This window comes from Stomoxys calcitrans, chromosome 1, assembly GCF_963082655.1.
Source record: "Stomoxys calcitrans chromosome 1, idStoCalc2.1, whole genome shotgun sequence".
NCBI lineage: Eukaryota > Metazoa > Arthropoda > Insecta > Diptera > Muscidae > Stomoxys > Stomoxys calcitrans.
This window is the reverse complement of record NC_081552.1, coordinates 164,033,395-164,047,024: the sequence shown is the minus strand read 5'-3', so window position 1 is coordinate 164,047,024 and position 13,630 is coordinate 164,033,395. Positions and strand designations below refer to the sequence as shown.

General features: G+C 37.9%; 1 protein-coding gene across 9 annotated transcripts in view; it reads right to left on the bottom strand.

Moving 5' to 3' along the window:
• Positions 1-13,630, bottom strand: part of LOC106094741 (anion exchange protein 3) — a 189,428-nt gene that overhangs the window by 115,972 nt on the left and 59,826 nt on the right. Inside the window, exon 1 of one of the 9 annotated variants that reach the window (XM_059363006.1) lies at positions 64-226. The exons of the other annotated variants lie outside the window; for them this stretch is intronic. The gene's annotated coding sequence lies outside the window, so the exon portion shown is untranslated. Of the gene's footprint in view, positions 1-63; positions 227-13,630 lie in introns of those variants that run through there. 9 annotated transcript variants of the gene reach the window in all.

Genomic DNA, 13,630 nt, shown 5'->3' with positions numbered 1-13,630 from the left:
TGAGTTACCTTACGTTTAGTTTTTTTTTTTTAATTAATACGCTCGATGTGGAAAACACTTTACCGTATTTATTCCTTGGCATATAAATAAATTATTACATTTAAAATTTGTCCACTTGGTTCATTTATTGCCATTAATTTGCAAAAGTCTCTTTGGTTCACTTCTTCACAAGGAATATGCCACCCAAAACACGTGAAATGCGACACTTTTCAATACATTTTCAATTTGCAAATAAACCCCCAAGGAGAGGTATGCCTGGGTGGACACGCTAGACACGACGAACTAACAAACAAACAAACACCGGACGGATAACGTTTCAAAGTACACGACAAAAGGAAAATATCGATTATATCCATACGAACGTCAAAATCGATATGAACTTGTTGCTAAAGAACACACAGCGATTTATGCACCTTCGCAGCAGAAACACACGACTCAGACACAGCAACAGACATTAACAGCAGAGTTTTAAAAGTAATCATCCATCGATGGTTCCGATAGGGAAACCACCCATAAAAGAGGCCGGAGCTCCAACAACAGTAATGTTAACACTGATACACAAACAAATAGATTCCATACTTGGGCTAACCGCAACCCTTCGTCTAATCACCGCAATGAGTACCCTAAAATGGAACTGGATTTTCCTATTCGAAGTGAAGCAGAACAAAAATTATTTCTGAAATGGTGATGTTTTCACTCAAACCGCTTCTTTTCGGATTTAGCGACGTAAATAGAATAGACACAGTGGGCTTTAATTTTCATAAAAAATAAGAACATAGTAAACCGTTTACTTTGTGGATGGTGACAAAAAATAGTTGTAATTGTAAAAAGCAAGGTAAGGACTAACAAATATGCCAGTTTGGATGCGCTGAAGAAACCATTGCACGACAATGGCTAAAAATATCAGCAGATTACATTTTTTACCGTCTCAGAGCAATACTCAAGACAAAAGGTGGTCATATTGAGCAAAAGAAGATGGATTCTTAATTTTAGACAATTTTAACCAATATATTGACATAAAGAAAGTGGTCGTTTAAATTGGTAACACTTCGTGTGAGCTATACTTGGATAAGTCTTAAAAAACTTAATCGAATAATTGAGGGTCGGTTGATAAGGGGGTTATATTTACTTTTAAATCTTCTTGGGCGACATTTGATGTGTCCCGTAAGAGGATATACTTGTATTCCACGTATCCAATATCAACAATATCCGATAATTGAGACGTCTGGATACATAAGAAGTCAAATAGGAGTGCGATATATTTATTTATTGATCTATCTATTAAAGGGCATAAATTTAACTTAAATAAAAAAATTTTGCCGATTCGGGGAAAAAATTTAGTCTTCTAAAAACCCAAGAAATAAAATCTGGGGACCAGATTATATAGCTATATAATTTTGTTTAGAATAGCAATCCAAGCGCCTTGATATTCTGTGCACATTCTGAAATCTCCGTCGGGCTCTTGGTCGTCTGGGTTTTGCGTGTACCACCGCGATCCCCCACAAAAGACTTCTTTGCTGGAGTATCTTCACGCATTCTGACAATAATCCCTAGCAAACACAACCGTTGTATTTTGATGTGTTTACCTATGCTATCGTCGTCACACTACACTCCAAGCACTACCTCATTGTTTAGATATAGTTTCAATATAAACAGATCTCCCGAATATATTTCTTGACTCACTATAGGGCATACCTTATTTGGGTGAAATTTTGCAGAGTGACTTTTTTATGACCTTAGATATACAAATGTGATCTGTGTCAGACCATAACCCGATCTAGCTGCCATATTCGGTTAAACCGATCTCTCGATTTTACTTCTTGAGCTCTAGAAAGGGTCGTTCTTATCCGATTTGGTTGAAATTTTGCACAGTCACTGTTTCTATAACCTCAAACATACGTGCCAAATATGGTCTTAATCGTTTCATAACCTTATGTAGCCCCCATATAAACCGATCTCCCGTTGTTTACTTCTTGAGCCTCTAGAGGGCGTATTTCTAATCTGATTTGAAATTTTTCATGGTGACTTTTTTTATGACCTCTAACCTAAATGCCAAATATGGTCTGAATCGGTCCATAACCTGATATAGCCCCACATATACCAATATCCCGATTTCACTTCTTGAGTCTCTATAGGGCGCAATTCTTATCAGATTTGGTTGAAAGTCGTCTCGGGCAAACTTAGCACGCTTTTACTTATTTGTATATACCAGATAGGTATGGATAAACTCTGACAAGTCCTCCTCAGGTTAAAAAATTTTTAGCCCACGGCGCTTTTCCACCAAAAATTTAAAGGTCTGGAGACCATACTAGATTCGCTCGACTGCTCTGCACCATCTTTTACAATTTGCGAAACACACATTGCCTTTTAACGTTTGTGATCAAAATTTTTGCATATTGCATAAAATGTTTAAGCATAGCCTTGAGCCAACCATTACTGTGATACCGGATATTATAACTAACGCATTTGTATATTACACCCAGAAAAAAGAGAGATACAACCATTGATAAGTATATGGACCGATTGAAAATCACTTTCTGATTCCAATTACCCTATATCCGTCTGTTTGTCTGTCCATGATAACATTTAAATGTACAAAGTAAAAAAAATTACATTTCCTCATGAACACTACATTATGGAACAGGGGTGCTGTCTCATATATCAATGAGTGCTGTCTCATTCAAGTTGAAGATCAATGACGCGCAACCTTTTTTTAGCCGAGTCCGAATGGCGTCCCGCAGAGCAAACAGTTTGGGGAGAAGTTTCAACATGGCATAGTACCTTACAAATGTTGCCACCATTAGGAGGGATAACCACCGCCAATAATTTTTTTCTGGTGTTCGCGCCAGAGTTCGAACCCAGGTATTCAGCTTCGCACAATGGTGCGGTTTAAGTATTTACTTTGCAAATATCATACCTTTTTGAACCAAATAAGTAAATGATGATTTGAACGGCATATGGTAGATATGTGTTCAGTCTATGAAATTACTGTTTGAAAAGGATGCTAAACCTTGTAGGTGCTTAGTTATGGCTCATCGAAGAGAACATTTATGCAAAAATGCAAAGTGGAGTACAAAAATTTTTATTGTAAATTTTAGATTTTTTTTCAGTCTATATCTAAAAAATAAAATAAATACAATTTTTGTAATTCCAATATCTCTTAAGCCATTAGAGATATTCCTGATATGTAGGCATACTTTTATTTTCGAGAGGAGAGTCTCAGTGAGGAGTCAGGTGGCACTGGTTCTTAATTAAATACTGAGTGCCAATGATACTCGAGATGACAAGGCGAGTTATTGGAGCCATCAAATAACCAATGGCCAACATCAGCGTCTGTTCCCAGGTTAGGGGCGGCTGGAGGCGAGAGTCGGATCTTGGAGCAAGCGGCTCGCCACAACGAGGGATACATGCAATCCCACAAAACCCATGCGGTTGGGGCGCTGGACCAGTAACCCGATGGACTGGGAATGGCGTCACTACAACACCAAACGGTGACGAACTATACTATAGCTTCCAAAACACGAGGCATGAATTTGGCTGTTGATTTGAAACACCTTGTCTCCAGCTTTACTCCGGTGGATGAGAGGCTAGCCACACTCCGCATAAAAGCCAAATTCTTCAACATCAGCCTTATTTGTGCCCATGCCCCGACGGAAGACAAAGACGAGCAGACCAAGGATATTTTCTACGAGCGCCTAGAGAGAATATGACCGCTGCCCCGCCCATGATATTAAAATCGTTCTGGGAGATTTTAATGCGAAGATAGGAGAGTAAGAAATTTTAGTCCAACAGTCGGAAAGTTTAGCCTCCACGAGATAACGTCCAGTAATGGCTGAGGCTGATAAATCTCGCCGCGGCAAAAAACATAGTGGTTAGTAGCACCAGATTTCAACATAAAAATATTCACAAAGCCACATGGCTGTCACCCGATCAAAACACGAGAAACCAAATTGAACACGTTGTGATAGATGAAAGGCATTCATCCAGCGTGTTAGATGTACGATCGATCCGTGGAGCAAATATATATTCGGATCATTACCTTTTTGCAGCAAAGGTTCGCACCCGTTTGAATAAGGCGAGGAAAGTACCATCTGACACTGCACGGAAGCTGTACAATGAAAAGCTGCAAACACAACAAATTGCTGCGGCATACTCCACTCGACTGACCCAACTGCTTCATGAAAGCACTCCTTGTTCCGATTAAATAATGGCGCATTGGCAAACTATTGGCCACTCCATGGAAAATGCCGCGAAATCCGTACTTGGGTACGGGAAGCCTCCTCCAAGAAACCTATGGTACGACCAAGAGTGTCGAGATGCTACTGAAGCCAAGAATGCGGCATATAGAGCAACCATGCAATCAGTAGCTACGCGCCAGATGAAGGAGAGGTATCGGGAGAAAACGAAACGTCTATTCCTAAGAGTGAAAAAGGAAATGGAAAGACGTGAGTGCGAGCGAATTGAGATGTACAGGAGTCAGATTAAAGTCCGGAAATTCTACCAAAGAATTAAACACCAAACCATAGCTTTGGTGCAGGCACATCCTCCTGCAGAGACAAAGAAGGAAATCTGGTAACTGACACAGACAACATGCTGAGGATATGGAAAGAACATTTTACTCAATTGCTATTGTCCGATGTTGGCGGCGAAGAGGATACCGCAGAACCAATCCCTGATGATGGTATAGAATGTTTACCTCCTAGTCAGAATGAGGTCCAAGTATCAGTAACCAGACTAAAGAACAACAAGGCAACAGGAGCCGACGGGTTACCCGCTGAAATATTTAAGACCGGAGGCAACACGCTGATAAGGCGTATACATCAGCTTATCTGCGCAATCTGGCTAGAAGAACGCATACCCGATGATTGGAACCTCAGCATACTATGTCCCGTACACAAGAAAGGAGACACGACGGAATGTGCCAACTACAGAAGAATAAGTCTCCTCCCCATCGCATACAAGATACTCTCGGGCGTACTGTGTGAAAGATTAAAACCAAAAGTCAATGAGATAATTGGGCCCTATCAATGCGACTTTAGACCTGGTAAAACCACCAGATATTCACACTGCGCTAAATCCTGAAAAAGACCCGAGAAGGACAAATCAACACCTTCCATCTCTTTGTTGACTACAAAGCCGCCTTCTATACCCCTTTACGTTCAAAGGTATTTCAAGCCATGTCTGAGTTTGGTATCCCTGCAAAATTAATAAGACTCTGCAGGATGACTCTTGCTGCATTACGCGTTCCTCAGTAAGAATAGGAAAGAATCTCTCCGAACCATTTAATACCAAACGAGGTTTCAGACAAGGAGACAGCCTATCGTGTGATCTCTTTAATATCCTACTGGAGAAAATTATACGAGATGCAGATGTGAATAGATATGGCACACTAATCACAAGACAACATATGCTACTCGCCTATGCCGAGTAGTAACTGCAGCCTTTGAAAGAATCGAAAGATTCTTTCTAAATTCTAAATAGTTTAGAAACAAGGTCACCTCTCGACAGACGAAGATTACACTATACAAGACACTGATACTACCCGTGCTGTTATATGGTTCTGAAGCATGGGTACTTGTGAAAGCAGATGAGGCAGTTCTTGGAGTATTTGAGAGAAAGATTCTTCGTAAAATATATGGACCAGTTTGCGTTAACGAGAATATAGGCGACGTATGAACCACGAGATGTATGAGCTGTATGACGACGATTGTATAGTTACACGTATCAAAATACATAAATACTTAATAAAAGTATATGACAGCTATATCTAAATATGTTCCGATCTGAACTACATTCAAGAGGCTTAAAATAAATGATTGTTTCAAATTGCACGAAATCGGGTAATAAATAAAGCTTTTATAGGTTTCAGACCCTTAATCGGCAGATCGGTCTATATTATAGCTATATCCAAATATGGTCCAATTTCGCCCGTTCTAGAACCTTAACTGTGTGTAGCAAAAAGGCGTATCTGAGCCAAATTTCAGCTCAATATCTCAATTTTTGTAAGCCGTAGAGTGATAACAGACGCACGTACAGACACACAGATATCTTTAAATCACCTTAGAATTTTACGACGACCAGAAATATATATACTTTGTAGGGTCGTAAATGGCTATTTCGATGAGTTGCAAATGGAATGACTAAATGAATATATATATACATATATATATTTTTTTGAACAATGATTTCTTAGGATTCTTTAGATTTGTACGAAATATTGTACAAATTATATCATATTTGGATATGCGTCTTTGACAACTCGAGATATGTGCCAAATAAAGATATAGCTGCCGTATTGGCCGATTTCCCAATTTAGGGTCTTTAGCCCATTAAACAATTTGGACATCTGTAGGGTAAAGTGTTTTAAGAATATAGCATCGGTGGATCTCCTTATTTATTCCTAAAAGCAAGAAAAATGTGATATAAAGGTAAGACCTGTTGATATCGTGAAATTTACCAAAACCATAACTTTTTTTGATAAACACTGCCCATTGTGTACTCTTCTATAAATTTTTTCCTCTTGTATCTACGCTACGAAAATACCAGTGCTAAGTGTCTTTGTGTGTGTGGCTTTATGGACTACTACTTACATACATACATATATGCACGGATGTTTCTCTGATACGGTATTTTGTCATATTTTCATGGCTAATAATCTAAACAGCACGACCATCAAGGTTACTTACGACGAATAGCTGGTAGCAGTAGACAGTATAAGTATTTTGGTTGCGAAGTGCCATACGAATGGCAAACGAACGCATCAGCAGAATTTTCGAATAATTTCGGCGAATGTCCGACCACTGGAAATACTCGTATATGGCTGAGTGTGCCTTTTAAGCGCCCAAAAATGTTTATTGGACACAGATATCAAATGATCATCTCGTGACTTTTAATAATTGTGTGGGTGGTTTCTTGTGCCAGTATGTGAGTGTACATGCGTGTGCTGTGTGTGACCTACTGCTTTGTGAAATTAATTTAGTTAGTTTAATTTAAGACAAACAAAAATATGTGCATAAATAAATAAATAAATTTACACGTTTCGCTGGGGATGATAACATTAGAGAGTTATCAATTTGTTAACACTTCAATATAAAATTAATCGCATTCAACTGACAATTTTGACAGAGAGAATACAAACAAATGGGACGGAATTGCCACAGTCAGGTGAATCGGATTTATCGCATAACACAGTAGGTGAAATATTCGCCTAGGCGATAAGAACATGGGTATAATAGAAGTTTACTAATGGAACCACCCACTTCTAAAAACCTGATCGGGATGAGAGTAACTCTCTGAAAACTATTATTTGATCACGTACTATTTAGGCATTATTATAGAAATGGACATGTGTCCGCGAAAATTCCAATAAAGGCTATATTACACGGTATGAAGGTGACTTGTGACATGTGAAATTTACCACATGTAGAATTGTACGTGTGTATGTCGTGTGATACAAATCAAACTAACATATGAAAATCACTTTTCAAAATAGCACATGTAATTGATTGGTTTAGAGCCTGCTGTATTCCTTCTGACAAAAACATAAAGAAATTATCTGTTGTTGTTGTCAGTAGAATGAAAGCAACCACAAATTAAATTATTTTCACAAATTTATGATTTTACCATCTTTTTCACCTTTTTACAAGTTTTACCCATAAAAAAAGATTTGCACACATTTTTAGGTAATATCATACCAAAATTGCTTACAGGGGTGATCAATAATATGCACACGAGGGCTGCAATATAAATTTCTGGGCTAATAACGAAAATACGGGAATAAGAAGAAGTCATTGAGTGCAAAGTCAGTCATTTATCAATGTAGTTGTGAAAAATTTTTGCACTAAAAATTTTCAAGAGTTAATTTCATTTTTTATACCCTCCACCATAAGATGGGGGGTATACTAATTTCGTCATTCTGTTTGTAACTACTCGAAATATTCGTCTGAGACCCCATAAAGTATATATATTCTTGATCGTCGTCACATTTTATGTCGATCTAGCCATGTCCGTCCGTCCGTCCGTCTGTCTGTCGAAAGCACGCTAACTTCCGAAGGAGTGAAGCTAGCCGCTTGAAATTTTGCACAAATACTTCTTATTAGTGTAGGTCGGTTGGTATTGTAAATGGACCATATCGGTCCATGTTTTGATATAGCTACCATATAAACCGATCTTGGGTCTTGACTTCTAGAGCCTCTAGAGTGCGCAATTCTTATCCGATTGGAATGAAATTTTGCACGACGTGTTTTGTTATGATATCCAACAACTGTGTCAAGTATGGTTCAAATCGGTCCATAACCTGATATAGCTGCCATATAAACCGATCTTGGGTCTTGACTTCTTGAGCGTCTAGCGTGCGCAATTCTTATCCGATCAGAATGAAATTTTGCACGACGTGTTTTGTTATGACGTCCAATAACTGTGCCAAGTATGGTTCAAATCGGTTCATAGCCTGATATAGCTGCCATATAAACCGATCTTGGGTCTTGACTTCTTGAGCCTCTAGAGTGCGCAATTCTTATCCGATTAAAATGAAATTTTGCACGACGTGTTTTGTTATTATATCCAACAACTGTGCCAAGTATGGTTTAAATCGGTAAATAACCTGATATAGCTGCCATATAAACCGATCTTGGGTCTTGACTTCTTGAGCCTCTAGAGTACGCAATTCTTATCCGATCAGAATGAAATTTTGCACGACGTGTTTTGTTATGACGTTCAACAACTGTGCCAAGTATGGTTCAAATCGGTTCATAACCTGATATAGCTGCCATATAAACCGATCTTGGGTCTTGACTTCTTGAGCCTCTAGAGGGCGCAATTCTTATCCGATTGGATTGGAATTTCGCACGACGTGTTTTGTTATGATACCCAACAACTGTGCCAAGTATGGTTCAAATCGGTTCATAACCTGATATAGCTGCCATATAAACCGATCTTGGGTCTTGACTTCTTGAGCCTCTAGAGGGCACAATTCTTATCGGATTTGAATGAATTTTTGCACGAAGTATTTCGTTATGATATCCAACAACTGTGCCAAGTATGGTTGAAATCGGTCCATAACCTAATAGCTGTCATATAAACAGATCTGGGGATTTGACTTCTTGAGCTTCTAGAGGGTGCAATTCCTATCCGATTTGCCTGAAATTTTGCACGACGTATTTTATTTTTGCTTTCAACAACTGTGTCAAATAAGGTTCAAATCGGTTCATAACTTGATATAGCTGCCATATAAACCGATCTGGCATCTTGACTTCTTGAGCCTCTAGAGGTCGCAATTATTATCCGATTTGCCTGAAATTTTGTACTACGGATCCTCTCACGACCATCAACATACGTGTTTATTATGGTCTGAATCGGTCTATAGCCCGATACAGCTCCCATATAAATCGATCTCTCTATTTTACTTCGTGAGCCCCAATGGGGGCAATTCTTATACGAATTGGCTGAAATTGTTATCCGAACCGGATCATATTTTGATATCGTTTTAATAGCAGAGCAACTCTTTTCTTATATCCTTTTTTGTTTTGCCTAAGAAGAGATGCCGGGAAAAGAACTCGACAAATGCGATCCATGGTGGAGGGTATATAAGATTCGGCCCGGCCGAACTTAGCACGCTTTTACTTGTTTTTGTCAAAGTAATTTTTTTAAGTCACTGTAAACAACATAAAAGATGATCGTAAGCATTGGCGTAGCTAGGTATTTTGCCTGGGGTGCTAGACCCAACCAAACAATAAAAAATTCAAAAAAATTTCTTCCTTATAAAAATAATATAATTCGTTACTAATGTTCTAAACTAAATCGTTTTAATCACATAATCTCTTGTCACTTATCTCTTGTGTGTTTAATGTCTTGATCACCCACGCACTATTTTATGACTTCCTGATTTTAGTTTCACGAAAACAATCAAGCTACTTTTGTAATATAAGGGTTTAAGCCATCATATGAAAAAACTAAGGACTATTGTGGCTAATACTTCGAATCTTTTTTCTAAGAAATAAATTCTCTTACTTTAATAAAAAAAAATTATAACAAAAACCAATAAGGAAAGGCAAAAGTCGGGCGGATGCCTGTATAGTAGTATAACACCTACCCTATAAGTACGAAGTGGGAGCTACATCTAATTCTGAACCAATTTTTATGGACCTCGGATGATGTTTTCAGATGACTCGTATCAAATTTCGAGAAAATATGTTCAAACTGCAATAACTACGGTTGATGAATGACTATGTTTTTGCAAATTGCCAACAAATCTAACGAACAAATATAGGAGCATTCAGGGCGAAGTGTCCCAACACTAAATGATATTAAAGAATTAAAGAAGGCGCAGCGGAGCGGGCCAGGTTCGGCTAGTATATATATATTCTTGATCGTTTTGACATTTCAAGTCGATCTAGCCATGTCCGTCCGTCCGTCTGTCTGTCGAAAGCACGCTAACTTTCGAAAGAGTAAAGCTAGCCGCTTGAAATTTTGCACAAACACTTCTTTAAAGCGTAGGTGGGCCATATGGGTCCATGTTTTGATATAACTGCCATTTAAACCGATCAGGGATCGTGACTTCTTAAGCCACTATACTGCGCAATTCTTATCCGATTTGGCTGAAATTGTACACGACGTGTTTTGTTATGATTTCCAAACACTGTCCAAAATATGGTTCAAATGGGTCCATAACCTGATATAGCTGTCGTATAAATCGATCTGGGATCTTGACTTCTTGACATACTAGAGGGCGCAATTCTTATCCGATTTGGCTGAAACATTGCACGACGTGTTTTGTTGTGACTTCCAACAATTGTGCTTAGTATGATTGCAATCGGTCTATACCATGATATCGTTGTCATATAAACCGATCTGGGATTTTGATTTCTTGAGCCTCTAGAGGGCGCAATTCCTATCCGATTTGGTGATTTGGATGCATGACGTATTTTGTTATGACTTCCAACAACTGCACTAAATTTGGTCCAAATCGGTGCATAATCTGATAAAGCTGCCATATAAACCGATCTGGCATCTTGAGCCTGTAGATGGCGCAAGTACAATACTATCCGATTTGGCTAAAATTTTGAACGACGGCTTCTCCTATGACTTTCAACATACGTGTCAAAATATGGTCTGAGTCGGTCTATAGCCTTATACAATTCCTATTTAAACCGATCTCTCTATTTGTCTTCTTGAGCCCGTAAAGGACGCAATTCTTTTTCGAATTGGCTGAGATTTTAAACAATGACTTCTACTATGATCTCCAACATTCAATCCGAAAAACATGACTGTACCAAATTTTAAGACGATCGGACGAAAATTGCGACCTGTACTTTGTACACAAATTAACATGGTCAGACAGACACGTGGACAGACAGTCAGACGTACATAGCTAAATCGAATCAGAAAGTGATACTGAGTCGATCGGTACACTTATCAATGGGTCTATTTCTCTTCCTTCTGGATGTTACAAACAAATGGATTAAGTTATAATACCCTGTACCACAGTGGTGGTGTAGGGTATAAAAACTCTATCTACGTAAGCGCGATAATGCTTTTGAAGTCACAACAACGGCTTACAGTTATTTTACCCTTTCGCCAGTTTCTTGTTTTCAAAATTTAGGGGTCTGAACCGTAGCGCAAAGGTTGGCATGTCCGAGGTACTTTGTCATGTAAAAACTTTTCCCCAAAGAGGTGTCGTACTGCGGCACGCCTTTCGGATTCGGTTACAAAGGCCTCCTTTTAATGTTATTGGGCTTAAACTTGAATCGGTTGACACACCGTGCTCTGTGAGAAGTTTGTCCCAGTTCCTTAATGGAATATTAATGGGCAAAATTTGCGATTTGAGTCTAACAATTATAAATGATCAAAAGGCAAGTCGCCAAAGTCGATGTCAGAATACAAATTCGGATTTCTTGGTAATCTAATATATTCGGCCGAGACTTTCTGGCAGCATAAATTGTTACCGTTTCCTTGCGCTGAAACTAATTTTCATTTTAACAAACTAATAAAACATACCAAAACCTCAATTTATATTATAATATAAATTGAATTGAAAATTATACCTATTCCATTAACAAATAAAAGCGGATTATGTTTGGTGTGGCCGAATCTTATATATCTCCGTCCAAGGATTGTACGTATTATGTTCTTTGTACAAGTTTTCGAATTTTATTTTATGTTGAAAGTCATACCAGAAGTGTTTGTGCACAATTTTAGCTTAATCGGATAAGATGTGCTGTATTTTTCTCTTTCCAAATAAGTAAATTAGATGATACATCAGATTTCTGATTAAAAAGAAGATATTAAAAAAAATTGAATTTTTAACAAAGAAGAATATATCAATAAATTATATATCAAATGTACAAGTTAGAATACCTCTAATTCTACATATGATGATGCGTATTCAAAAAACAAAAACCAACCGCAATTAAAAAACAAGTGAACGTGTGCTACCACCCTAAAATCATATACCATTCTCTTCCGTTATTATTTTAAGGGTTATCGTTGTCACTTATATCACAAATGTATCAAGTCGTCTATTTGTATTTTCATTAGCGAAGAAAGCATTACCTTTAAAAGAATAATTAATGTATTAGAAGTATACGAGCGAGCACATGTCACAAGTTATAATGATTCGCTTTACCTGGAAAACCATTTCCAATTTCGTATTATTTATAAACCCCAAAGCTCATCAATAATGACATTGGACATGCAAGCATGCGTTCACAGACACCTACGAGTAATACCCGTAGACAATGAAGTGTCAGCAATGTTCCTACAGCAGAATTAAATGATATATCACATAATTATTTATCTTTCTCACAAATGATGAATTGCCACTCTGCCGGCCAGAGGGACAATGGGAAAAATGTATAATTAATTATGGAACATAATTTTATTGTGGTCATTATTATGCAATAATCGATATCGACTTCAGTCAGATGAAGAATGAGGTATCGTTTTATTAAGTGGTCGCCTTTGCAACATGGTTAAAATGTAATCTCTTGTGCAAATCTGTAACTATAAATCATTGTATATATGATTTATATGAAAAACCGTAGTAGAACACATGCAGATGAGACCCAAAGCTGTTGAAGTTGTAATAGAGTCATAACATGCTAAGTTTGGCCGGGCCGAAGTTTCTTTACCCTCCACCATTGATCGCATTTGCCGAGTTCTTTGCGCGGTATTGTTTTTTTTTTGTTGGGCAAACAAAGAATAATAATAGAATAATTGATAAGAATTGTTATGCTATTAGTTGAATTGAATTTTGAAAACGATAGTAGAAATCATTGGGTAATATTACAGTCTATTCGGATTAGAATTGCGCCCAAGAAGCATAATCTGGAGATCGGTTAATATGGGAGCTTTATCAGGCTATATGTCCATTCAGACTATATTGGACACGTATGTTGAACGTCGGATAAGAATTGCGCCCTCTAAAGATTTAAGAAGTCAAGATCCCAGATCGATTTGTATGGCAGCTATATCAGCTTCTGTACCAATTTAAACCATACAGGACACTTCATGCAAAATTTCAGCCAAATCGGATGCGAATTGCGCCCTCTAGAGGCTCAACAAATCAAGATCAAAGATCAGTTTATATGGCATCTATATCAAGTTATTCACCGAATTGAATCGTACTTAGCAC